We start from the raw sequence: 26,087 nt of genomic DNA on the forward strand, positions 1-26,087 counted from the left end.
GTGTGGTCGGGATCATCTGACCCTCACAGATGGTATCATGACACGCATATATAAAATCATCTGTTCAACTGGACTTATCTGCATATTTAGTGTCACATTATACGCCGTATTAGCGCCGAGTGTTTGTGATTCGCATTCAACAGGACAACAAACTCTCACAAACACACAAACGTGTTTGATCGCAGCGTTCAAGGACACGACACGCTCTGAACTTACGCTCATCTGTGCTTCTTCACATTGACACACATCTAATATTTCTACGGATTCGTCGATGAACTTCTGTGCGTGTGTGATGTTGGTTTGACCACAGATGGGCTGGTCAGGAGGAGATTCACGTCGCTGAACGTGGTACGGAACAGCTCACTGCACATAAACGTCCTTCTTGTGATTGTGAATGATCATCACCATCATGCTTGTGATTCACAGATGATGTAATAATCATCATCCTCATCAGACCTTCATCACCTTTAACCAAAACAATAAAGACTCTTTCATGGGTTTTCCACACGCCTCTTAACCCGGTTTATAGTCTGTTTAACCCCTGCTTTTAACCTCAGCGTTTCACACTGTATTTTATTACGTGAAATTTTCAAACTGGCTTTAACCGTGGGTTCTGAATCTCCAGAGGTTAAGCACTCATGACAGGGTTCATCTGTACAGTCACTGAAACATTAACAATCTGTCTGTGGAAAGAATCGAAATGTCAAACAGAGACAGAAAAACATGCTGATTGGACTGAAGAAGAGATGTTTTATTCTTAACACTAATCATTTTGTTATTAAAATATAATTATTATAAAATTATTATAAAAATACACAATTTATATTGTTTATATTATATATATATAATTACAAATAAAACTTAAAAAAATGAAGTATTACCATTACAAACGTTGCTTTGGCAACTAACTGAAATAATTACTAAAATTACTAAAACTAAAACTGAAATTAAAATAAATTCAAGCTAAATAGAAATAAAAAAAATAATGAAAAGACAAAAACACAACAAAATGACTCAAATTAAAATGAATTAAACATTAATAAAACTGAAAATATAAAAATATAAATCTAATCCAAAATATTAATAAATACTGTAACACTGATTGGAACAGACACACACTCATACACTCACTCACACTCACACACACCTCGCTTCTTACTGAAATTTCACTGTAAAGCTGCACTTCCACAAACGGCTCTGAGACTTACAGAGCATTAATGAACAAATGACCTTGAGTGACACACACACACACACACACACTCACACACACACACACTCACACACTCACTCACACACTCACTCACACACTCACTCACTCTCCATCTGAGTGCTGGTTTGATCTTTCTCTGAGTCAGCGTTTATTTCTGTCCTTGAACTGGGTAACCAGAACATGTGAGTAATGAAGAGCTGTTAGAATTACTGACAGAAATAAAGCTCAAGAAACTTCACTGCGGAGCGTGACTCTGATTCTCTCACTGGACGTGTTTTATCAGCGCGGTCTTTGATTGCTCAACATAAAAACTTTCATTTTCTTAATGATTTGCAGAATTCATATGTTTGGAATCCCATATTTCAGAATATTTCATCATGGTGACTTTGGAGGTGAAGGAAGACTTTGAAAGCATCTTCAAAGGTGCGACAGACATTTCTTCTCGACAGCCGTAAATGAGAGTTTTCCTGTATGTTTTCTGCCGTGACGTCTTCAAGCAGCTTCTACACACTGATGATCAATAAATGACTTCAGATGAGCAGCTGATGTTCAGAGAACAGAAGAACGATGCAGAAATCATGCTGGAGAGACAGAGAGACCATCTGACCAACAGCAAGAGTTTTACATAATCACATCAGCCTGTGTTACAGTGAACTCAACAGGGTTCTGAGACCCCGGAGGTGTGAACACACGCCTGTTGCCAAGGAGACACTGCAGTCAATCAATCACTGTGAGTGTTACAGTGTTCATCTGAAGATCCAGATCTAGTGAGAACTGCACAGAATCTGTAGGACGAGAAGTGAAATCAGTTCACTAGCTGATCACTTGGTGGCGCTGTCCCCTGATGGAGGCTAGAAGTCGGCAGAAACGTCACTGTTTTTAAAGAAATAAAGTCAAGTCTGTGTTTGGGGCAACAAGAAAAGAGTTGATGGTGCTATAGAGTTTATCTGACAGTTTTATTTATCACTCATCCAAGATGTTCATGTCTTTCTTTCTTCAGTCGAAAAGAAATGAAGGTTTTTGAGGAAAACATTCCAGGATTTTTCTCCATATAGTGGACTTCACTGGGGTTCAACGGGTTGAAGGTCCAAATGTCAGTTTCAGTGCAGCTTCAAAGAGCTCTACACGATCCCAGACGAGGAATAAGAGTCTTATCTAGAGAAACCATCGGCCATTTTCTAAAAAAATAAAAATTATATACTTTTTAACCACAAATGCTCGTCTTGCACTGCTCTGTGATGCTCCACGCATTACGTAATCACGTTGGAAAGGTCACGCGTGATGTAGGTGGAAGTACCGATCCAGTGTTTACAAAGCGAACGTCAAAGACTAAGTCAAACGGCCTTTACAAAAAAAGGTAAAACAACGATGTCGGACGATTTTGAAGTTGGAGGAGAAAATGAGATGGAGTTTTTCGCTCTACCGCGGTACTTCCACCTACGTCATGCGTGACCTTTCCAACGTGATTACGTAATGCGTGGAGCATCACAGAGCAGTGCAAGACGAGCATTTGTGGTTAAAAAGTATATAATGTTTATTTTTTTTAGAAAATGTCAGATGGTTTCTCTAGATAAGACTCTTATTCCTCGTCTGGGATTGTGTAGAGCTCTTTGAAGCTGCACTGAAACTGACATTTGCACCTTCAACCCGTTGAACCCCAGTGAAGTCCACTATATGGAGAAAAATCCTGGAATGTTTTCCTCAAAAACCTTCATTTCTTTTCCACTGAAGAAAGAAAGACATGAACATCTTGTATGGCATGGGGGAGAGTAAATTATCAGGACATTTGAATTCTGAAGTGAACTAATCCTTTAAGCACCAAATGAATGTGAATGTAAAATATCATCCACATGGTAAATGCCTGTCATGAGGTGATGCGGTGAAATCCTGTACGCATGTATGAGGTGATGTGAAACTACGACTCAGATCATGAAAATGACCTTCATTGAATACTAATATTACAGTAAATCAGCTGAAGAACAGCAGCGAATCATGAGCGAGCGCTCGAGCAGCATCAACGTTTCTCCGCGCGTGCCGCTGCTCCCATGAGGCCGTGTCAATTAAAATATCAAACAGCATGTTTATTATTAGGGATTTCTGCATGCAGTAATAAAGGCAAAACAAAGCTTATGTATAATTACAGGATTAGCAGGAAAGCGGTGTTTTATCTGACTGTGGTAATTGGATGTGAGTTTACGCTGACATGAAGTACCTGGACATTCAAAGCGCTCATTATTCATAATCTCGTTGCGCTCAAAAGAGTCATTATGGTGGGGTGAAATGAAAAGCCGTGTGGAGCAACTGGGCTCTTGAGCCTATTATTCACGTTAAAAAAAACAACAGCGACGGAGCTCTGGGTCGAACCTGAGAGGAGCTTTATTCTGCCTTTAGTTTTGAAGATAAAAACGCAGAAAGTGCTGGAAAATTACAGGCCCCGCAGACGCTAATAACGCAACACAGTGGGAGTAAATTGTTTCTACACTGAAACCTCCATCATAAAGTGTCGTTTGAGGAAACTGTAGTGAATGTGCACTTTACTGGAGTTCTTCTGCATGTGAACCCTGAACACGTCCGTCATCCTGAGGAAAATCCAGACAGTGTGAACGTGATTCTCCCACAGTCCTGCTCTCTCTTGTGACCTTTGACACGCTTCAGGAGGAACTGAAAGACTGCAGAGTACCATCCCAGAGCGTTTATCTGAATCAGACCCTCACACAAACACACACACACACACACACACGCAGGGGTCAGGTTAACTGTGGTACACCAGGTCTTGGCAAACACAAACACACACACACAGGACTGCAGATCCGCAGGGGAACAAAACATTACTGGCACACAGACACAGAAAGTTTCAATGCCAACTTTTTTGACTATGAATTTAAAACTTTTCCATTCAATTCAACTCATTCTGGCAGCTGTTTCTGAGAATGTTTCGGACATTACAGGTCATGATCTTAGTGACTGTATATTTTACAGGTCATAACCAGATACATGATTAACTAAAGCAATATTAAAGGGTTATTTTAGCCCACAATGAAAAATCTGTCATCATTTACTCACCCTCATGTCTTTTGAAACCAGTAAGACTTTCGTTCATCTGTGAAACAAATGAAGACATTTTTAATGAAATCTGAGAGATTTCTGTCCCTCCATTGAAAATCTATTCACCCGAAACTCTGATCCATATGAATGAAGTGGTTTAATCCCAGTCTTCTGAAGAGACATGATCATTTTATATGATGAACAGATTTAATTCAGGCTTTTACTCACATATAAACATTGATCAGTGAATGTACAGAGAGTATCAAATATGGTAAACAGAAATCTCTCAGATTTCATTAAAAGTATCTTCATTTGTGTTTCGAAGACGAACGAAATTCTTATGAGTTTGAAACATAAATGATGACAGAATATTAATTTTTGGGTGACATAACGATCCAATTAACTGGAATTACTTGCATCTGACTGATACCTTACAAATACTGCAGTCCGGAATAATAATACAGATGATAAAGCAGAAGGACACATGACGGATTAAAGATCACCAAACTAGTCCTTCCCATGATCCTCTGCTAAAACACTAAAACATTCACAGTGACATAAAGCAGCTCAGGAAATGACATGGAATGAGGAGCGTCACACAGGGACTTCTGGGAATGTTCTCATCATGAAGAAGGTCATTCAGTATCTGACTGTAAAACTGCACATACTGTCTTATTTCAGACAATCTAATTTAATATTTCGGCGTATACAGTAACACAGTTCATCATGAAAAGGTTTTTTACAGCAGCTCTGCACTTTTTCCAGTCAAAACGACCTGAACATTTTTACTGAATTTCTGTCTTCAACGTGTTTCCAGCTCAAAGTAGAAGGTGATGAATGTAAATTTGTGTCAATGTAAACTTATGACCATCAACAGAGAAATTCATTGATAATTAAAAATATTCAGTCATGTGACCCATATTTACATCATACTCACTAAATTATTCCCCTCAAATGTCTGTCAGATCATAGAGACACACATGAACCATCACACAGGTGAGTAAACCATCATTCCCACATATATAAATCTTACTAGAACTTCAGACTCTGAAACAGAAACTTCCTCGTTTTTTGGTAACTTCGCAACATCAGATAATGTGGTTCACATCTGACCTGATCTTACCCAGGGTTACATCATGTGACTTACAGCGACTTACAAGGAGAGGTGAAGCGCAGGAGTGTGACAGGCCATCTGCCGGAGCGCGGCGTCCGCTCGGTGCTGTCAGTGACGTCGAGTCACGCAGAGAGAGAAACAACAGCGCGTCTGAGAGAGCGGGAGGTCACTGGAGAAAGGGCGGATATGGAGAGCGCATGCTAATGCTGTTCGTTACGAGAAGATGAATAACAGCAGCTTCAGTCACGCGAATATTCTGAGAAACAGTCAAGAAAACACTCTTACACGCGGCTCTCAGGACAGACACACATCATCATGTCCGCGATCGGTGCTGGGCGTAACGCGTTACAAGTAACGTAATCAGATTACTTTTTTCCCAAGTAACTGTACATTACTTTTAAATTTACACAGTTACTTTTTCAAATAAGTTAGCCTGTTTTCCCATGTACTGACGGACGTCTCTCCAGTCGCCATGTTGAGAGAATCGTGAGTGCAGAGGCGCGTGTGAACATGATGGTTACTGTAGCTCTAAACCAAATGTGAGCATTTACTCATGTCACTTGCACAAAAACAGATTCAGTATTCCTCAAAATAAATAAAAACAGTGAAATGCAAACTCAGGATATTATGCAAACCTGAAGCAGGTTCAGTGAATGTAACTAGAACTAACGCTGATGCAGTTAAAGGAGAAATGATGCAATATGATCTCTTTTTTAATGTTTTGACGACTACAGAAGAGAAAAGTTGCTTCTCAATGAATAATTCAAGTTCCAGCTTCCAGATTAAACAACTCTGCTGTGAGACTGTGGAAAGCAGAAGATTTCTCCTCACCGGCTGCGAATTAAAGCACGTGTTCACTGCAAGTGTGCCGCAGAAGTCCTGAAATGTGAAGCCAAAGCGTTTGTGATTGCCCCCAGGTGGCTGGATGCAGTATAGCTCATAAACCCCGCCCTCTCCATGTAATCTAATGGGATGCGAGACAAACTAAACAATAAAATTACACTTCAAATATTTTAGGTAGTTTTTATCACGCTGATGTAAATACAAGTGTTTGTTTTTCTTAATAAGTTTGGGTTAGTTAGTTAGTTAGTTATTTGACGCTATAAAAAGCGGGGGTTTGACGTCATGATTGACAGCTGAGATTGACAGCCTCTCTGAGTGAAGATGTCACTGAGGCACCAACGGAATTTTTCAGGATTTTTGGGAGGAGACTGGAGCTTCAACTTTAATTTCTACATTTCCATAATCATTTATTTCACCAACATAATGAGTTGTTCTGCAGTAAACTGTACTAACCGATTCTGCAGGAGTGTGGACGGGGCCTTGATGGGTATGGGTGGGGCCTTAATGAGTGTAGGGGGGGCACTGAGTGTGGGCGAGGCCTTGATGAGTGTGGGCGGGGCCTTGATGAGTGTGGGCGGGGCCTTGATGGGTGTGAGCGAGGTCTTGATGTGTAGGCAGGGCCTTGATAAGTGTGGGCGAGGCCTTGATGAGTGTAGGCGGGGCATTGAGCATAGGCAGGGGCCTTGATGAGTGTGGGTGGGGCCATGATAGTGCGGCTCCACTTCACGCTCACTATACTGCACAGACTCGCCTTCAAAGATGTCAGCGCCATATTTGGACATTGGCGGCTTCACTTCTCTACAATGGAAGAGAGTGAAGGTGCTTCACTGCTGTCACTACAGAACACAATCAAACACACACAGAGAGACAGAACGCTTCAAAACACCTGTTATTGACCTGATGGCCGCCAGTCACTAAACACAGAGGAGAAGAACACAGCGAACTGCCCTGTCATCAGAACGATTAATAAGTCGTCAGCGCGTGCGCACTAATGAGTGCCCTACATCAGAAAGAGTGCTGCTTCGATCATGTGAAGATGAGCACTAGAGATGGTTTAACATGCGACAGAGGAGCGCGACAGCTACTAACCGCTCTGAGAGAACGTGCCGCAGGTTGTTGGTCTGCGGGCCGCTGCAGAGGAGGACGGGATTGTTATTTTCAGCACGCCGGACCTGCGATTCCTCCCACACACGCATCTGATCGAGCGTCTCACACATCAGCTCCATCTCACCGCCCGCAGCCAAACGGCACAAAAGATTCCTGTCCATCGATAAAACGCTCTCGATACATTCAGCCACACATCTCACGCCCGCGGCCACAGCGCTGTACCATCATGTGGAGTTTCTAACCTGATAAGCATTTATCAGAGTTCACTTCAGCTCTCGTACAGCCGCTGAAGCTCTGATGAAGATGAACACGATGAGATTTTGTTCCCCGAGCAACAGTGTCGCTCACATATTAAAGCACAGATGATTTAACATGAAAAAACTGCAATTAATAGAGAGAAACAAACCTCTGAGCTCAACCCACCACAGCAGAGGAGGATCTTCAGGGTTAAAGGTCAGTCTATGAAATGAATGTAATATATCCAAACAACCTGATGCACAAAAGACAATAACAACATGTCACAAGGTCACATGAGCCCTGAATGTATGATCTCTTTAGAAACACCCAGACAGGAGAAACAGTTGTGCTGCTAAATGAGTGTAATTGCAATTGCGTTGGTGTGAATCTCTGTCAGACTCCACTGGACGTTTATGGACTTTAAACAGGTGCAACTAAACTGCCATGTTTCCACAACAGCTTTTCACAGAGGAGCTCCATCAAACCTGCGGCGTTGAGCAATTAGAGGAAAGAGCCGTAAAGCTGAGCAGGAAAAATCCCTGCGAGAGGAAAGGAGAAACAGATGATCCTGGAGGAGCGGAGAGCTGGCGAGAGGGAAGGAGTCCGCGCCTCTGAAGGTCACTGCCGTCTAAGACCCCCGAGATTCAATGATGTGCAAACGTATTAGAGATCTGTGAGGCGTAATCGCTGCTCATATGGCAGCGTATTAAAACGGAGAGGGAAGCGGGCAGGGAAGAGTGAAGGGCAGACGGAGCCTTCAGGAGACACACCTCAGCGGTTTCATCAGCGTAACCTCATGCGTTTCAAAGGCAACAGATTGTTTTAGTCAACGGCGTGTTTTCGTCCTGAGGCGAAACGTCACTTTAGAAGAGGTAAACACGAAGCCTTCGGGACGTTTGATTCGCTCTGATGATCTGACATCCTTACAGGACACGATACGATCCCGCCAAACTAAAATGAAACGTCTACAGCCATCAGCTTCTCTGATGATGATGAACAGAACTAAACTGAGATGAAACACCAATTCAATTTCTGAATGTGAAATGATGTAATATTTTCAACTAAAAAGGCAAAGTTGAATGTCAATACAAAAGACAGACAGACAGACAGACAGACAGGACACACTATCAGTCGTCCAGTCGCTAAATTAAACTAAATCAACCCAAACCTGTCATGAACTGGAAGTGTCATTCACGAGGCCTTCAACTTCAATCAGAGCAGCTGTGAAACACTATTTATTCTCTTTCTTTCTCTCATGTGAGATGCTTCTAACAGTCTCTCTCTCTCTCTCTCTCTCTCTCAGAAAACTGGCACCCTTCCCGTTTCATTATTAGTTCTTTCAATCAAGAGCGTCGTGACGAATCGTTGCATGGAGAATCATAACCCTGAGGGACGCGGACTGTTTGACTGCCGCTTTAGGAGGAGGAAATCCTTGACTAATGGCGTCTCCTACACGCCTGCTTTAATAAGTGTGTGTCTTTCTCTCCCTGAATGGGCCGGTTAAACTGCTCCGCAGTGGATTTATCGCCCGACGCCTGCGCCGGTGAGTCACTGCGAAACGGCTTCACCTGGAAACCCTTCCCAGAATCCCACTGACAGGAGAGACAGGAGATTTGAGAACAAACAGACAGTAAGCAGACAATCGTATCCGTCTCAGAACCCGGCCGAGCCAGGAATGATCCTCCCTGCTGGTTAGTGCTGGTCTGGATACTAGAAGGAAATAGTGAAGATGTTCACCATCAGATCTTAGCTGGTTAAGAGCTTTCTGCTCACACTCATTCAGTGTCTTCTGAGCAGGTGAACGAGGGCCTCACGGGAGTCTGTGTCGGGCTGCATGAGAGCAATGAAACACAACAGTTATACAGTAAATTAAACGTACATAAGGCCAGCGATGTTCAATCTCCTCGAGTGCTTCACGCTGCTCCAAATCTCATTTGTATCGACTCCAAATTTATCTCATGCACTCATTTACTTCCAGTTCATGTTCCACTTTCCCTCCTTCTGCTGTCACAGCAAGAAACATGCTGCTTTTCCACCAGAATTCAGGGAAACATGATGAAGTGTTGCTGCACGGCAAACACACACGTGACGAGAGCCGGTTTCTGTGGGTTTTTAGCTTCATTTGTTGCTTGATTGAGGTGCAACATTAATGTGATTATTACAGACAAACATGATGCACATTAAACCTTATACTTTAAAAATGATATAATCAATAAGCCATGGCAACATATGTTTTTCCATTAATTTATCTCATCAAAATGATTTAACCAATTTCATTTTTTAAGTTATGCAAGATTCAACTAGGCAAAATAAATAAATAAATAAATAGTTGAAAAGATTTACAGCTAGTTTAATAATACGTTAAAAAAAAAAAAAAAAAAAAATGAAGGCAGCAACTGAACTTCAGTTTTTATGCTGAATTAGGGAGATTTTTTTACAGTGTACATTGGGAGAATTTTGGGACACAAATTTTACAATTTCAAAACAATATCTCTGGTAAACTGGGACGTAGGAAAAAAGATTGTATATACAAATAAATTTGAAATTACTTTCTATTTTCTGATATCTTAACATTTAGTGAATTTTACCTCAAGCTTTACCTCAGATTTGAATGTCACTGTCGTCAGTGCTGCTGGTGGGCGTGGTCTGATCTCTGCCCCGCCCCTCCATGTGATATCATCAGCTCTGGAACCTAAAAACTTCACTGGTTACTTCCAAAAGACACATTTAGTAATGACTTCTAACTATTCATAAACACTCAAAACTCAATGAACTTATATTTTTCATCAAATCTCCTGATACACAGACGTAAAAACTGTAGGCAAAAAAAAGGATTTCAGGATTTACATCTGAGCGGGAAGACTGAAGTTTTTCTCAGCATGATAAAAGATCCAGCTCACGGGAATCGGAGCTGGTTGATGGACGCAGTTCGTTTGATGTGTTCTGTCTCAGCGTTGCAGCAGATGAAACGCACGTGTCCGTCGCCGGCTCTGCGCAACATAAAAGAGCCCGTGTGCGTCAGTTCAGGGTGAAACAGTGACGACTGTGAGCGCTTTACCATCATGCATTCTGAATCATACAGCATTTATTTCCTTATTTTCATTTTTAATTCTTCTCCACCAATGTTAAAGAAATTAAAGTGCCCCTGTAATCCTTTTCAAATAAAGTTTTTGTCTCCCAAAAGAAAGAATCGATCCTGAACTAAAACGAGTCGTCAGTAATTCAGTCTCACTTCCTGCTGAACCTGTGTAACTAATTTGCATAATGCCAGTCTCTGGTCTTCATTGGCTGAACAGCGTCTCTTTGCCCCGCCCTCAATCACTGTAGTTGTATCTGAGACTGGAAGAGTTTGGTTCGTGTTGTTCATGTCGAGAAGACGCTGTTTTCTGCTGCCAAAGCAAATCCACTTTGATGAGATTGATACGGTAAAACTGTTACTGTTCGTATCACTGTGAATCAAGAGCTGAGATTCAGATATGATAATGAGCGTTTGGTTTATGACCAATCACAGCAGAGCAGCTCTCAGAGGGGCGGGGTTTAGAGAGACCGAATCTCTGAACGAAGCGTTTCAGACACTGAGAGAAAAGAGCTGATGCTGCAGTGGATATTATGAGAGAATTAAAGTGTTTTTGACCTTGGATGAATGTAAATTAGGAGCCATTAAAATAGGATAATAGGGACACTTTAAAAAACAGCTCTCCAGCACTGAGACTGTTGAACTAAAGTGAAGCAGATTGTGTAAATACAGAAACTCAGAAATCTGTTCAGCACATTTAGCCGACAGGCGTTATTTGATGGTGGGAAATATAATCAAATAACTGTGTATTTCTACAGAAGTACATGAATTACTGCAGCGCTGAAGTAAAGCAAACACCTCCCAGCGGCCGTCGCTTAACTAAACCACTGCCGTTCTAATATATACGGTTTTAATCACAGCGGATGTTAGACGATGTGCTCATAAAAGGTCCCACTCTGGTCCACAATCAGGGTCTTTCATTCACTGGCACTCCAGAACTCTTTTAAAGTAATTAGGAGGAGACAATGACGTGACCTTGTCAAGAGCATCTGATAGGAGCTTTTATAATTCAAGGCTTCGGCCAAATGATGTCGGAAACGGAGGCTGGATTCCAAAGGCCAGCTGGACTGAAATCCCACGAGTGTCTCGACGCTTCCCTCTGAGGATCTGAACTCACACAGTTTTAATGTTCTAGTGATCTTTACAGGGTTCTTTCTGTGTTTCAGTCTCACACACTAATGAAGCTCTGCAGCGCCAAGAATATACCTGAAATATTGAGTTTCAGACCAGCGTTAATGTCAGGGTAAATTCAGATTAAATGTTGCTATGGTTTCTAACGTTAATTTGTTACTTCCCAAGTTTTAATTCCATTTACATTTAGAATTGTAAACAAAAGATGAGTGTGATGATTTAATTCTCGTTAACACTTCCTAACTTTGGATACAGGCGGATGGACGGATAACACATGCTCGTCAGGCTTATAACGATTCATTATTACTTATATAATCACTCTTCACAAATGACACAGAGGTGTTTAAATACTGAGATTACACTTAATCACAGCACATTAATTATTGAATAAATAATGAGCTTCCAATCTACTCAAGAACTGTGTAATTAAAGCGAATTAATTATTATACTAATTGATTTCTTGATTAATTCAAAATCTAGTGAAACTCTTGCTCATTGATACATGGAGAAGCAGCAGCTCACGGCGTCATGTGACCCGAAAGAAGAACAGATTTAAATAACGTATGCTATAAAATCTTTGAAAATCATTGAGCGATCGCAGATCTAGAGTTTAAATAACTGAAGCTGGAGCTCAACCGGCCCTGCACTCAATATAAGAGTCAATGAAATAACCAAGAAAACCAATTACCTAATACAGCGGAACAAACCTGCTCGGATACACGCGGTCAGAAGAAGAGCGGCTGAACCGACATCAGAGACTGAAATCACTCATCTGATTAGCATCAGAATATCTCATCATAGTCTGCAGGACGACGGCTATCGCTATAATTCAGCAAAAATGTACCAAAGTCATTTATGTGTCTATGAATAAATCAGTGTTGCTGCATTTCATTAGTTCAGTGAATATTATCACATGAATATAGTGAATATTGCGCTGTTTATATTTGTGATCCACTTTAATCTTGAATCTGTGAGCAGGACAGACACACGAGTCTTCAGTCCATCACAGATAGATAAATAAATAAATAAATCTGACATCATGACATCAGCACATCCCACTCTTGAATAGCACAACTGGACAGTCATATCTGTGAGCGCATGAGTTATTTGAGTCTTGCTTGTGTGCATTTCATTTGTTGAGTGGCAGGTGATGGCAGCACATGGGTGAGTTATACAACAGAACCTGTGACAGCATCTGTCAAACGACCAATGACTTACAGTGACTCTCTGCCATAACTCAACGTATCGTCACTACTAACTTAAAGGATTAGTTCACTTCAGAATGAAAATTTCCTGATAATTTACTCACCTCCATGTCATCCAAGATGTTCATGTGTTTCTTTCTTCAGTCGAAAAGAAATGAAGCTTTTTGAGGAAAACATTCCAGGATTTTTCTCCATATAGTGGACTTCAGGTTGAAGGTCCAAATGTCAGTTTCAGTGCAGCTTCAAAGAGCTCTACATGATCCCAGACGAGGAATAAGAGTCTTATCTAGAGAAACCATCGGACATTTTTAAAAAAAAACCAAAACAATTTATATACTTTTTAACCACAAATGCTCGTCTTGCACTGCTCTGTGATGCTCCACGCATTACGTAATCACGTTGGAAAGGTCACGCGTGACGTAGGCGGAAGTACCGCGGTAGGACGAAAAACTCCATCTCATTTTCTCCTCCAACTTCTAAATCGTCCGACATCGTTGTTTGACTTAGTCTTTGCGCGTTCCCTTTTGTAAACACTGGATCGGTACTTCCACCTACGTCACGCGTGACCTTTCCAACATGATTACGTAATGCGTGGAGCATCACAGAGCAGTGCAAGACGAGCATTTGTGGTTAAAAAGTATATAATTGTTTTGGTTTTTTTTAGAAAATGTCCGATGGTTTCTCTAGATAAGACTCTTATTCCTCGTCTGGGATCATGTAGAGCTCTTTGAAGCTGCACTGAAACTGACATTTGGACCTTCAACCCGTTGAACCCCAGTGAAGTCCACCTATATGGAGAAAAATCCTGGAATGTTTTCATCAAAAACCTTCATTTCTTTTCAACTGAAGAAAGAAAGACTTGAACATCTTGGATGACATGGGGGTGAGTAAATAATCAGGAAATTTTCATTCTTAAGTGAACTAATCCTTTACCCACAGGAGCAACACAGCAGCTCAAAACGGTACTTCTTTTCAAGTAACAGGAAGAGTAACGTGACAAAATACAGTTGAAGAATCAGCTGCTTTTGGCTCCTGAATGTGAACTGGCCTCGACACACAGGATTGGAACAGGAAGAGGAACTACAATTCACAGGCAACACTGCTGATGCATTCTGGGAAACGAAGTTCATTTGTTAGATGTGATGTAATAGTTTGCAGGTTTCTCATCCTGGAACGCTTTGTGGGATCTTTCATGGCTCTTTAGCTTTAGAGAAGCATCCGAACACACGCCATCCATCAGGCGGCGTTTAGCGCAGTTCGGCCGTCCGCTCCTCTGTCGATCCCTTCAAAACAGCCCAGAGATGAATGTGAGGTCAGGACCTTCCAAACAGGCAGAGAGGACGCGGATCTCATTACCGCCGAAGCCTCGGGGATATCAAAGCAATTTGGCTCACCCTCTGTTCCTGGGAAGCAATTAAAATATTAAGCGGAGTTGTAATGGCATTCACACATATTGATATATAGGAGGGGCGCTACGCATGAAATATTGAGAAGTTCCTGCGAAACTTTGATAATGAGACCCAAGGCTACTACAGCCCATTTAACAAGCGCAATGACTTTATCCGGGCCTGGATTTCCTCTGTGCCGCTGGATTTATGCTCCGTCACGCCGCGGCCGCGCTCTCAGAGCACCTGCGCGCGACCGGCTTCTGCTATTAAACGAAGATGGATTTAATCTCCGGGCCTGCTGAAATGTATCCGTGTCGCCCGCAGCTCTACCTCATGGCTCTCCGTGACCCAAATCTACTTAGAGAGTCTCTCGTCGGCCGCGTTTCCCACAGCACGCGGGCCGTTTTAGAGCTGCACGTTTGCCCTATCTCACTCTTTGAATTCTGCTAACAAACACGATGCGTTTCTCTCGGTGAAAACAGACAAATGAGTCTCCCTGGTTTTCTCCTCCAGACGGATTGTGCTAAATGTGGAATAACGCTGGTGCAGAACTCTTCTGTCAAACGCTGCATAATGGCTCTGCCGCAGACCGCGGGTTATTGATCGGCGGAGGCTGAGCAATCAAATGAAACAAGCATTAATTATGTAACGGTGAGCTGCAAACCGCTCGCATCTGATGCTTTAAATAGCTGCAGGTTTCACCAGTGATCCTGCAGCACACGAACTCTTTACTCTCTGAACCCTCCGCCGCTCCTCATCTAGGGCTCACACTCAGAAGTCCTCGAGGTCAAAGTGACTGAACACCTTGAGTGCAAATTTTTTACTTTCAATGAAATGAGTTCAATAATATTGTTTTTAAATATTTAGTATTTTGATGCTGTATTTCATGGTACTAAGGAATATTAACCTCTACATTGTGCACTATTAATGCATAAAATAAAAATATTAGAAAAAACACATTTCATTTTTTTCCAATTTATGCAGTATGTATTTAAAAAATAGAGCAAAACTATTTAACTCTTTCCCTCCCATTGACAGAAATTTCCGGCAATCCATGTTTTAACTGTTAAACAGTAGGGGGCGCTTTCACACATCTTCTGAAAAACAGAAACAAGCAAACGAAGCATTGCTGACACACATAAATAACACGATCATCAAACATTAAACAGCATATAAATCAAAACTGCCTAACGTTACTGAACGAAATGTTGAACCATGAAGAGGAAAAGACGCTTTGAGGGTGATGAAGGACTCGATCTACTCCATCTGTGTTTTGATCATCGCTCTGAATCCCATACGGACGAAGTCTTTGACAAATACGCCATTTTCTCAACTTTTTGTTCAAAATGTGGCTTTTTAACCACATTAAAGTGTTGATAAAAAAGAATGAATGAAGCTAGAATACAATGTTGTTGATTTTTTTTTAAGTCAGGTGAAGTCATCTTTATTTATATAACACTTTTTACAATACAGATTGTTTCAAAACAGTTTTACAGTGATAACCGGTAAATAATAATAATAATGCAACAACGTTTGTTTTAGCTGTACAGCAGCTCTAGAAGAAAATAGTGTCAATATACTGCCTTCCCGTATTCAACTTATAAAAAACCATAACTGACACGATGAAGTTGAATAGGGAAGGTGTAGGACGTAGCTTAAGTGTTTTGAACTGCGAGAGGCGTTACGCTTTCTTCGTAAGTTGAATACGGAAGGCAGGTCTGGCGGAGGCTAGGTATTTTACTTCATAACTTGTTAAATATGGATATTTTTCTTACACAAACAGCATCGCTTCACTTCAGAAGGCCTTTATTATCCCCCGGAGCCGTGTGGAGTACGCTTATGATGGATGGATGTGGATGGAAGCACTTTCTTCAGCTCATACTCATTGATCCCGCTCACTGCCGTTATAAAGCTCGGATGCGTCAGAATATCGATTGTGTTCATCAGAAAGAAGAAAGTCATATGGCTTGAGGGTGAGTAAAGCTTGGGCTAATTTTCATTTTATAGTGAACTAATCCTTTAAGTAAGTTCAGTGTTGAGTCATAAAATTCATGAATGAAAAAAACAGTACAATTAACAAAAAAATATAACATAGATGGCATTAAAGATGTGTGTCTCTCTCTGGTCTGAGTAGTTTGAATGCAGGTCCTGGACTGACTGGAGTCGTGTCGAATTGAAGGGGAAAAACTGAGTCAAGCGACAGTAAACAATCCAAATGGTGTCAGATGTCGTTCTCTGCCGAGACCCAGAAAAACTCCTGCGATGCTTTTCAATTACACAGTGAAGTTGGAGGATCTCTGCGATTGTTTTCCAGACTAAAGGTCATCTGTGAAGCACCGGCTCATGCTGCGCGAGTGTGATGCGAATTCTGCTGCAGGAAACGGGAAGGACGCTTCAAAGAGACTCCTTCACTCACGTCTCTCTCCATTACATTTGATATGACATAATAAAAGAGCCCGTTTAAAAGCCTGTTCAACCCAAACCCTCAAAAATAATACATGAAACATGAAATATTAGCACCTGCAGAGACACACAGCTGCGTTTAACTCCACTTTTAGACACTCACAAACTTCCCTAAGCACATCCTCGCTGCTGCTTTAAAGTGCATCCAAATTGGATGAGGGAAGTTTATATGGACAGACCTCAACCCCTCGATTTTGACCTACTTATATGTACACTTCAGGCAGATCCATAGACCACAATGCAACACGACTGTGACGTCACAACAGCAACTCGCACTTCATTTACCCACAGGTGATCAAGGGCTTAGAGCGTTCCATTTAAACACGTTGCAAGGGTTCCACCAGTAGTGGGCACTAGTGCAACACAAGCAATGACGTACATCTGAGTGAGCGAGACCAAGGGAAGTTAGCGAAATAGTGGACTTAAACGCAGCCAGAGACGTCACACAAACATGACGTCAAGAGTCACAGCACTAATCTATGAATCTATTAACACGGCCAATCTAAAGTTTCAGCAATGAACACATGAGCATATTTATAATACAAACACATTATAGAAGCAAAAGCCACGAGAGAAAAGTGTCTCCACAGAGGCCTTTGTGTTGAAACGGCTCATTAATCAAAGTTTGTTGTGTAATGATGTGTGTTGTGTTCAGAGGCTTTAATGTACAATCTCTGCGACGGAGAGGATTCATGTCCGACTCTTATTTGCTGTAATAAATGAGCCAGTGAGGCTTTATAGGTATTTATCTTACAATCAACGCTCAGTGTAAACGTCTCTCTGATGAATCTCACATTTACAGCCTCAATAAGTGATTCACGTTCATTTAAAGCGCATCTGAATCAGGCAGGATTACGGATAAACGAATGACATAAAGCACTTTGATTCTCTCCCTTTGTCCATGGGCAGGAAAAACTCTTTCAAGATCTTCTGGCTTCTTTTCGTTCTGCCTTTGACAACTTATTCTTATGCATAATTAACCCAGAGTTCAGAGCAGAATCAGCGCTGATGTCATCTGTCCTACAAACACACAAACTTGTCGGTTTACGGAGCATTTGAGAAACAAGATCATGCTGAGAATGACTTCACCTCTGCATAAATCTCTCGGGGGTTTTACTACATGACTCATGCAAAACAATCGGCTCAATTACACTCAACAAAGAGACGAGGTGTTACCAATACGATGCCGTTCACACGCACCGTTCTCTATCTAAGCTGCCATCTTCCCGATCAGAGCCTGTGGCTTTGATCATGTTTACAATATTCCGTTGAGGAGCATTTGAACTGTACGGCCCAAAATAAAACCCACACAATAAGGCGCGAGAGAAGACGAGGTCTGTTCTCTTCTATAACCAGAGCGAGCCGTTAATAGCACGCTGTCAGCGTGTAACGAGGGGCCTTCATGCGGCTCCAGCTGAGCGAGTCCTCCGTTCCTACAGCTCCCCGTCCAGCGCCGACTAATTACAGCAGCGCTTCCCAAACTCTTATTGCTGCGGCTCATTCTGTGGGTGTGAAATAATTGCAAGCCCTTCACTGCATGTGAGAGTAACAATCAAAGCCATGCAAATGAGACAGCGTGCAGAAATTAGCTTCCCGCGTCACTCCTGACGGAATATCTGAGGAAATCGAGAATCACACGCGAGAACACGCATGCGTTCGGATCACACGTGTATCTCCTGTATCTAAATCAATCATGTCTTTTTTCCTTTTCATTTTTTTAATCTATGAAAATCAATATATTTTAGGCTTTTATTCACATATAAACATTCATCAATGCCAACATCAGTTACAGTAAGTTTAAACCAATGAGGTTCATCCTCGTGTTACGCAGCACGTTTGCGTCAATGCTTCAATGTTTACCCTGGTCAATGTTTATATGTGAATAAAAGGCTAAATTAAATCTGTTCATCATATAAAGCGAATCTTCAGATAATCTGGATTAAACCGCTCGATTAATATGGATTAGTTAAATGAACTTTTTGAAGCGATAAAGTGGTAGCTGCGTATACGGTCACAGAAATCACTTCCGATTTCTTACAGGTTTGGAACGTCATGAGGGCGAGTAAATTATGACATTGTTTTCATTTTTGAGTGAATTATCCCTTTAAGTCATAATTCATATTATCATAATGATTTGAACAAGATGAAGCACAGAACTACCTAGTAACCACCCATAACATCTTAGCAACCACAACCACAGAGAGCTAAACCACTGCATCATGTTTCGTGTCAAACGTCCCTCACAGTTCCTTCAGAAAACGTCCAAATCCAGCTGACATGCTCATATTGTAATGTGGCACCATTGTGTCATAAAACAACAGGCAAACAAAACAACCTGTGCGTTCTGCCTGAATAAAGCGCTCTATTGGCTGCGCTCTTTCTCTTGTTTCTTCCGACATTAAATCAGAACGAGTCTGAGGTCATTAAACTGTAGCAGGAAGTCTGGATTTATTCGCTAAGCCTTGTGAAATACGGTTGCTTTAATTAAAACTCCTCGACGGAAGGGAGACACTACATGGAGAGAAGAGAACAGAACACAGAGACGGAGATTAAGACAGGAGAGTAGAGAAGAGCAGAAATAAAGGAGGAAAGAATCAAGGTGATGAAAAGAGAATAACAATGAGCGTGAGACTCAAACCAGAGACTCCGTTTAATACTGGCACAATCTCCAGAAATGATAAAAATTTCAGGATGAAAGGCAAAATGAACTTACAAAGCAGCAGAAACAGATCAATGGCTACGTTTACATCCAAAGTTGTGAACTTAACTTCTGCGCAAAATTTGAATCTATCCTAAAACATCTGCAAGCAGTGTTTCCATCACGTGTTCAAGAGAACAAAATCATCACTTCCTGGGAAACTGTTGCAAAATATCAGTAATAAAGGTGTAAGTTTCTGCAATCATAAATGAGTTGGTCTCAGAGCGTCAGACGAAACACAATAAACGCTGTCATGTGATCTTGCGTTCGGATGCTGGTGTTTGGGAACACAATCGTGTGAGACGCTTCTGGAGGAATTAAACCAAATCATTCTGATGACAGACTTTGACTCAGACGTTTCAGAACCACCAAACCAACATTTGAGATGCTGCGATGGGATTGGTCCGCTGGTTAGTCCAGTTATCCAATCACAGCCTCTGCTGAGGAAAAGTCACATGAGTTTATTCAGTAAATGAGTTTCCATCGTAGTTTATGAGCATGTATTCTTATCAGATAACAAACGTATCCGCCTCAAGGAAACAGATCTACTGACACGACAGATTCTGAAGCAGAGGCTCACTTGACCTGACACACACACACACACACACACACACACACACACACACACTTCTGAGAACTCAACACTTGAAGCTCCGGATCAGTCAGTCCCTTTTAACCCCTTTCAGCAGGATTTCAGCACTTTTATCATGTGCTGCTTTGTTTCCAAGAAACAAGTCGATTTAAATCAGTCTTTATTTAGCCGCGGCACTATAAAACGCTTGACTTTAGCCCAAGGACTGGACATGAACCTAATAAGCTCTAATTAAGCCACAGCAGATGATTACATGCCTCTGGTTTTTTAGACGTTGGCAAGTTCAGCGCCAATGCAGGACGACAGAAACCATGGCAACCGCATCCGCTCCTGTCTTTGCAGGTGTTCGTCTTTCAGTGACACGCTTCAAAATAAAGACACAGCACTATATAATATTTCGCTAAAACTTTACTCAAGGCCTTTATATAGTGTATCATAAAAGTATTTTTAATGCATTAATTATGTCTTGTAATGCACATTATAATGCATTGTATGATCTCATGAATAATTGTAATTAATACACATAACAAACCAATTTCAGATGTAACAAGGGATCTGTAAATATTATAATGCATTTTAAAGGGGTCCTATTATGCAAAATTCACTTTTATAAGGTGTTTGGCTGCGTGAGATTCTCCAGCTTTGTTGTTGTTGAGCTGTTAAAGCTCCGCCCTCTTCTATAAAGGGGGCGGGCGCAGCAGCTCATTTGCATTTAAAGGGACACACACAAAAACGGCGTGTTTTTGCTCACACCCAAATAGGGGCAAATTTGACAAGCTATAATAAATGATCTGTGGGGGATTTTGAGCTGAAACTTCACAGACACATTCTGGAGACACCAGAGACTTATATTACATCTTGTGAAAGGAGCATTATAGGTCCCCTTTAAGTTGGGATACAATTATTTATTAAAAGATATAATGCATTATAACATACATCATGAAAACATTTATAATGCATTACACATAAAGGCTTTAAGTGTTTAAAATGACAGAAGAAACAAGTTTTCACCAATAACAATAATAATATCATCTACTCACTTCATATGATTTCAGACTCTAGTCACAGTGTTGAGCTGTAAATATAAATGTGATTTTGTGTGAAATAAAACTCACTCTGTATTGTTTTAATTGTACAAACACTGTTCTCAAACTTTAGTGCTCAGATTTATTCCGGTGATGATTGTTTCCTAGCAACTGATTCCTGCAGAGGTGAAGCTGCTGAATTCATCATCGCTGAACTTCATAATGTGGAGAAAAGCTCCTGACGCACAAACACACAAATCTGAGAACGTTTCCTTAATTAGACTCTTTTCAAAACCTCATGAACAACACTGAACGCTCCACAGTTTAACTAGAGAAAATGATGCATGATAAAAAAATCAAGAAAAACAAACGCATGATGAAACAAAGCAGCAGCGATCCTGTGATGACAGTGACTGATGTTACACATCAGACTATATATTCTGAAAAGAAATATTTTTACTGAAATATTAATGCAGCAAACTGGAAGTAAAAATAACTGATCTATAACTGATGCAACTGCACAGCGTGACAGAATCAGCTCAGCTTCATAATGTGCTGTTGATTGATGCGAAATATGAAATTATGCACAATAATGAAGGATGGTTTTTATCCTCTGATGATGTTTAATGTTCGCATAAGTTATGAGTTTAAAACGATGTTATACAGCTTTAGTCAGAACTCAAATTCTTTAATTAATCTGAACTTACGTAGCAATTACAGTGATTCTACATATATATTTCATATAAAAGAAACATTTGATAAATGTTTAAAAAGCCTTATAAAGATATACTGTAGATCAACAGAGATCTTTTTTTTCACTTCATATCCCACAATGCATCATGTTGAATTTCATTCCGATTCAAATTCAGAGTTGTGGCCAATTCGGCTCAGAATCACACTCATAAACTGAAAGGAGCGATTCTTTATGTGTGAATTGAGTGAACATGTTGAAATGAGTTCATCTGCTCGTCACATTTCCATCTGACGAACCAGCAAACGTTCTGCATGTCCGTTTCATGAGAATATGATTTCCACTCCTTACACAACAGCTTTATATTTATCACACTGGATGAGTAACAGGCAGATGGTGTGTTACACAACAAGCGTCCAGTGTCAGCGTTATCCAGCCTTCATGAGTGTGTTGAGATGATTCATCAGAACTCGGATCATGTCAGGTTTGATCACAGAAATCATCTGGAAACACCCGTGAAATCGCAAAGTAGCTCCTTGCTTTAATCTCACTTTAAATATCAGAGCAAACTTCTTTAATCGTGACTAAAGTGGTGTGAATATTAAACCATCAAACTACGCCAAAACTCTGCATTAGTCTGACGGCTTGAGGTAAAACTGAATCAAACGAACATCTGCCACGGGGCAAACCAAGTACAAACTTTCACTGACAGTGCAGGATTTCAATACAAAAGCATGTAACACATTCGGTTTGAAGGGCAGTATGAAATATTCATGGCTGGTTATTCTTTTTAATTTAATAGCAGAAAGTCGTCAGATGAGAGCTTTTCGTTGTCTGACAGTCAGAAACGCTCTCGTTCTCTCGTCCAGATGGCCAAAGGTCCCGGAGAGCTGCGACCTGAGAGCCAGAGAAACACGCGCGGCTGCCAGCCATCGTATATGTCACACTAAATCTGGGCAAACGCTTAGAAAGTAGAAGCAGGAGACTTAAGGAAAGGCAGGGATATCAGGAACATCTTGAGCGTGTCTCTGGAGTCTCCGAGCGACAGATGGACGCGCTTGAGCCGCAGGGGCCGTATGTGAGCCGGTCGCAGCGACAGAGACGTGGAGCGACGCCAGACCTGCAGGGCTTCCTTTGTGTCGCTGGGAATGACAGGAGATTTCCTCTGAACAAGCTCGGCCGCGTTCACTGACCTCGGAGAAATCTGCCGTCAGCTCACCGAACACACGCAGATCACAGACGGTTCTCGTCCAGCACATTCATCGCTTCATGAGAGACATTGACGCCCGCTGATGTTTCCCACATTCAGTCGTTTCTCTGAATACAGTTACGCTGGAGCTTTCAGAGTTCAAAGCTCTTCTGCAGTTCAACACAACCTACTCTTTATTATATCTTTATCTTATATAAGTATACAGCTCATAAAGTTTGAAAATCTCCCTACAGCCCTATTCAGATGGTAATAGTTTCTCATGGGGTCGTAAGGTCATTTCAACATTTACAGCGGCTATCTGTGATTTTTATTGGCATCCGAATCAAGAAAGTTCAGTGTAAAATTCCTGGACAAATTATCTACTGTTCTTTGGTCGTGTGGTGATTTATTTGCCATCTGAATCCACGTCTCTGAGGGGATGAATCATTCAAAAAGTCATTTTGTAAATTCTTTCGTCCACCACACAGCAGTAATGTGTACGCATTTTAAAGGGGTGGTTGATTATGATTTGACTTTTTTAACTTTAGTTAGTGTGTAATGTTGCTGTTTGATCATAAACAACATCTGCAAAGTTACGACGCTCAAAGTTCAATGCAAAGAGAGATATTTTCTTTTACAGAAATCACTTTCTAAGGACTACAACAAATGGCTGGTAGAGACTACAACGAGCTTCTTCCCGGGTTAGTGACGTCACAAACCCTAAAATTTACATAAACCCCGCCCCTGAGAACACACAACAAAGGGGGCGGGGCCATGTTGGGCTGCTTTAGAGAAGAGGAAGAGTTGTTGTAGTAGAGTGTTGTTGACATGCCGTCATTTTACGCCGGACTGCTTCACAAACGAGGGTCAATTCAACACAAAAGATTAACATGACGGCACATGCTAGTGGATGAGTTGAATCAACTCCACAGCAACTACATAAATTTATCCACTAACCATTCAGAAACGTCTAAAAGTTGTAACTTCTTCCTGAGTCTCTCCATCAGTGTCGACTCCGGTTTGAACAATGTAAGGCTGAACACCGTTACTGACAATCCTCATTTTGGCTGCGTGAGATTCTCCAGCTTTGTTGTTGTTGAGCTGTTAAAGCTCCGCCCTCTTCTGGAAAGGGGGAGGGAGCAGCAGCTCATTTGCATTTAAAGGGACACACACAAAAACGCCGTGTTTTTGCTCACACCCAAATAGGGGCAAATTTGACAAGCTATAATAAATGATCTGTGGGGTATTTTGAGCTGAAACTTCACAGACACATTCTGGAGACACCAGAGACTTATATAGACGTATAATATTACGCCATCGCTGAACTGCAGAGATGTTAAGAAGCAAAAGAAAAAAAAAGTTTTGCTTACAATGTTATATTTATATTTATTCCCACTGGATTAAATGTTGAGCATCATGACAGCAGTAAATCTACTCCTTCAGTTACACATTTACTGACTGAAAACTTCTATCGCTAATATTTCCTCAGGAAATGCAAATCTAGGGTCATGTTATGATCATGGAACTGATGTCACAACCATGACCTCATTAACATATAACCGTCCGTTCACTGCGATCCGTTGAGGATGAAGGACGGATACAGTGGAAGAGGAACAAGCGTTTTTAACTGAACAGAAGATCTGACCCTTCAGAGTCCCAGAGGAACATCTACATATCAAACAACCTTCCTCTCTAATGAACATGAAGGTGATGGAGAAACATTAGATTCACATTCACTGGACGGGTTTATGAAGGTCGAGAACGGAGCGTCCCAGTAGATCCTGCAGAAGCGCAGAGCAATAAAGAGACTTAATGCTTCATTTACAGACCATCACAATCATGATGTCACAGAAGACCCGGTTTAATTAAACCGTTCGTTTCAATAATGCCTGGACGCTTCCTGTCTGCTTTATGATACCATACAAGTTTTCTAACATGAAATATGAAATAAGCCTTTCCATCTATAAGTACTGAAATCATGCTTGTTCAAGTAATAATTTACATAGGGTGAATTCAGGATGATTGGGACACTTTTTGCCATTGAGATGACTGTAAATCATCATTTGTCCTCAGCTGAAACTGAACACACTCAACACTGTCTGAAGGCCTTCAGTCACACTTTATGAATTACTGTCATATGTGTTTAACTGAATTTCAATAATGCTCAACAGACAGAAAATAATGTGGCGTCGAGGCAAGTTCAGATGACGTCACCAACCGTACACTACCACGTGACAACAACAAATATAGCCAAAACAAACACACACATTCACACTGTAATTCTTCTCTAGACATACTGTAATCGCTGCTGTAACATTAAACACATCTGTTCAAATCATAGGAAGAAAATCATTCGTTCATGTTCAAGCCAGAAGAAGACATGAAGCAACAGCATCAATAATCTCAGATCACACAGAATAAAGCCAGCTCTTACCTTCTGACGCGATGAAACGGCGATCTCTTGAATAGCTCAAGTTTGTGTTAAACAATTTAAACTCTGTAAAAGCACAGTGTCAACAACCATAAAACCATCCGAAGAAAACGCCGTGTTTTATTTATTCAGACACTATTTTCTTTCGTCTCTTTGACAGAAGGCGCTTGATGTGAATATACTTTGTAAATGCATGTAAATATTCCAGCAATGCATTATTACTTTGAAGGGTATATTTGCATATGCACCTGCTCTGCAGCGCACGCGCGCCTCCACATGCTGCGCGCGCACGACTCTTTCTGGGAATTATGGGAGTATACAGACCTGTTCGAATTATGTAAAAAAAATAATAATATATAATTATTTATATTTAGCAGACGCCTTTATCCAGAGCGACTTACAATTGAGGAACAACAAACTTAAAGCGCAAAACAAATCACGTTCAGCAGGCCACGAATAAAAGATAAATTAATAAAACGAAAGACGTGTTAATGTTAGCCTACTGTGGTAATAAATGTCAGTGTGCATCATCACCAATGTCCCGTCATTATAAGCGATAAGAAATATTGTATTTTCCTGCTGTATAAGCAGCAGATTAGAAGTGAAAAGGGTCACATTAAAATGGCGAGCTTTAGGCCTGTT

The 26,087-nt window shown here is 41.1% G+C and overlaps 1 long non-coding RNA gene across 1 annotated transcript in view; it reads left to right on the forward strand.

Moving 5' to 3' along the window:
- Window positions 1-17,835, forward strand: part of LOC127522975 (uncharacterized) — a 30,867-nt gene extending 13,032 nt beyond the window's left edge. Inside the window, exons 2-3 of the long non-coding RNA XR_007932790.1 lie at window positions 16,156-16,329; window positions 16,491-17,835. This is a non-coding gene — a long non-coding RNA (uncharacterized LOC127522975). The remainder of the gene's footprint in view (window positions 1-16,155; window positions 16,330-16,490) is intronic.
- The last annotated feature ends 8,252 nt before the right edge of the window (window positions 17,836-26,087 follow it).

Source organism: Ctenopharyngodon idella, chromosome 11 (genome assembly GCF_019924925.1).
Source record: "Ctenopharyngodon idella isolate HZGC_01 chromosome 11, HZGC01, whole genome shotgun sequence".
Lineage (NCBI taxonomy): Eukaryota > Metazoa > Chordata > Actinopteri > Cypriniformes > Xenocyprididae > Ctenopharyngodon > Ctenopharyngodon idella.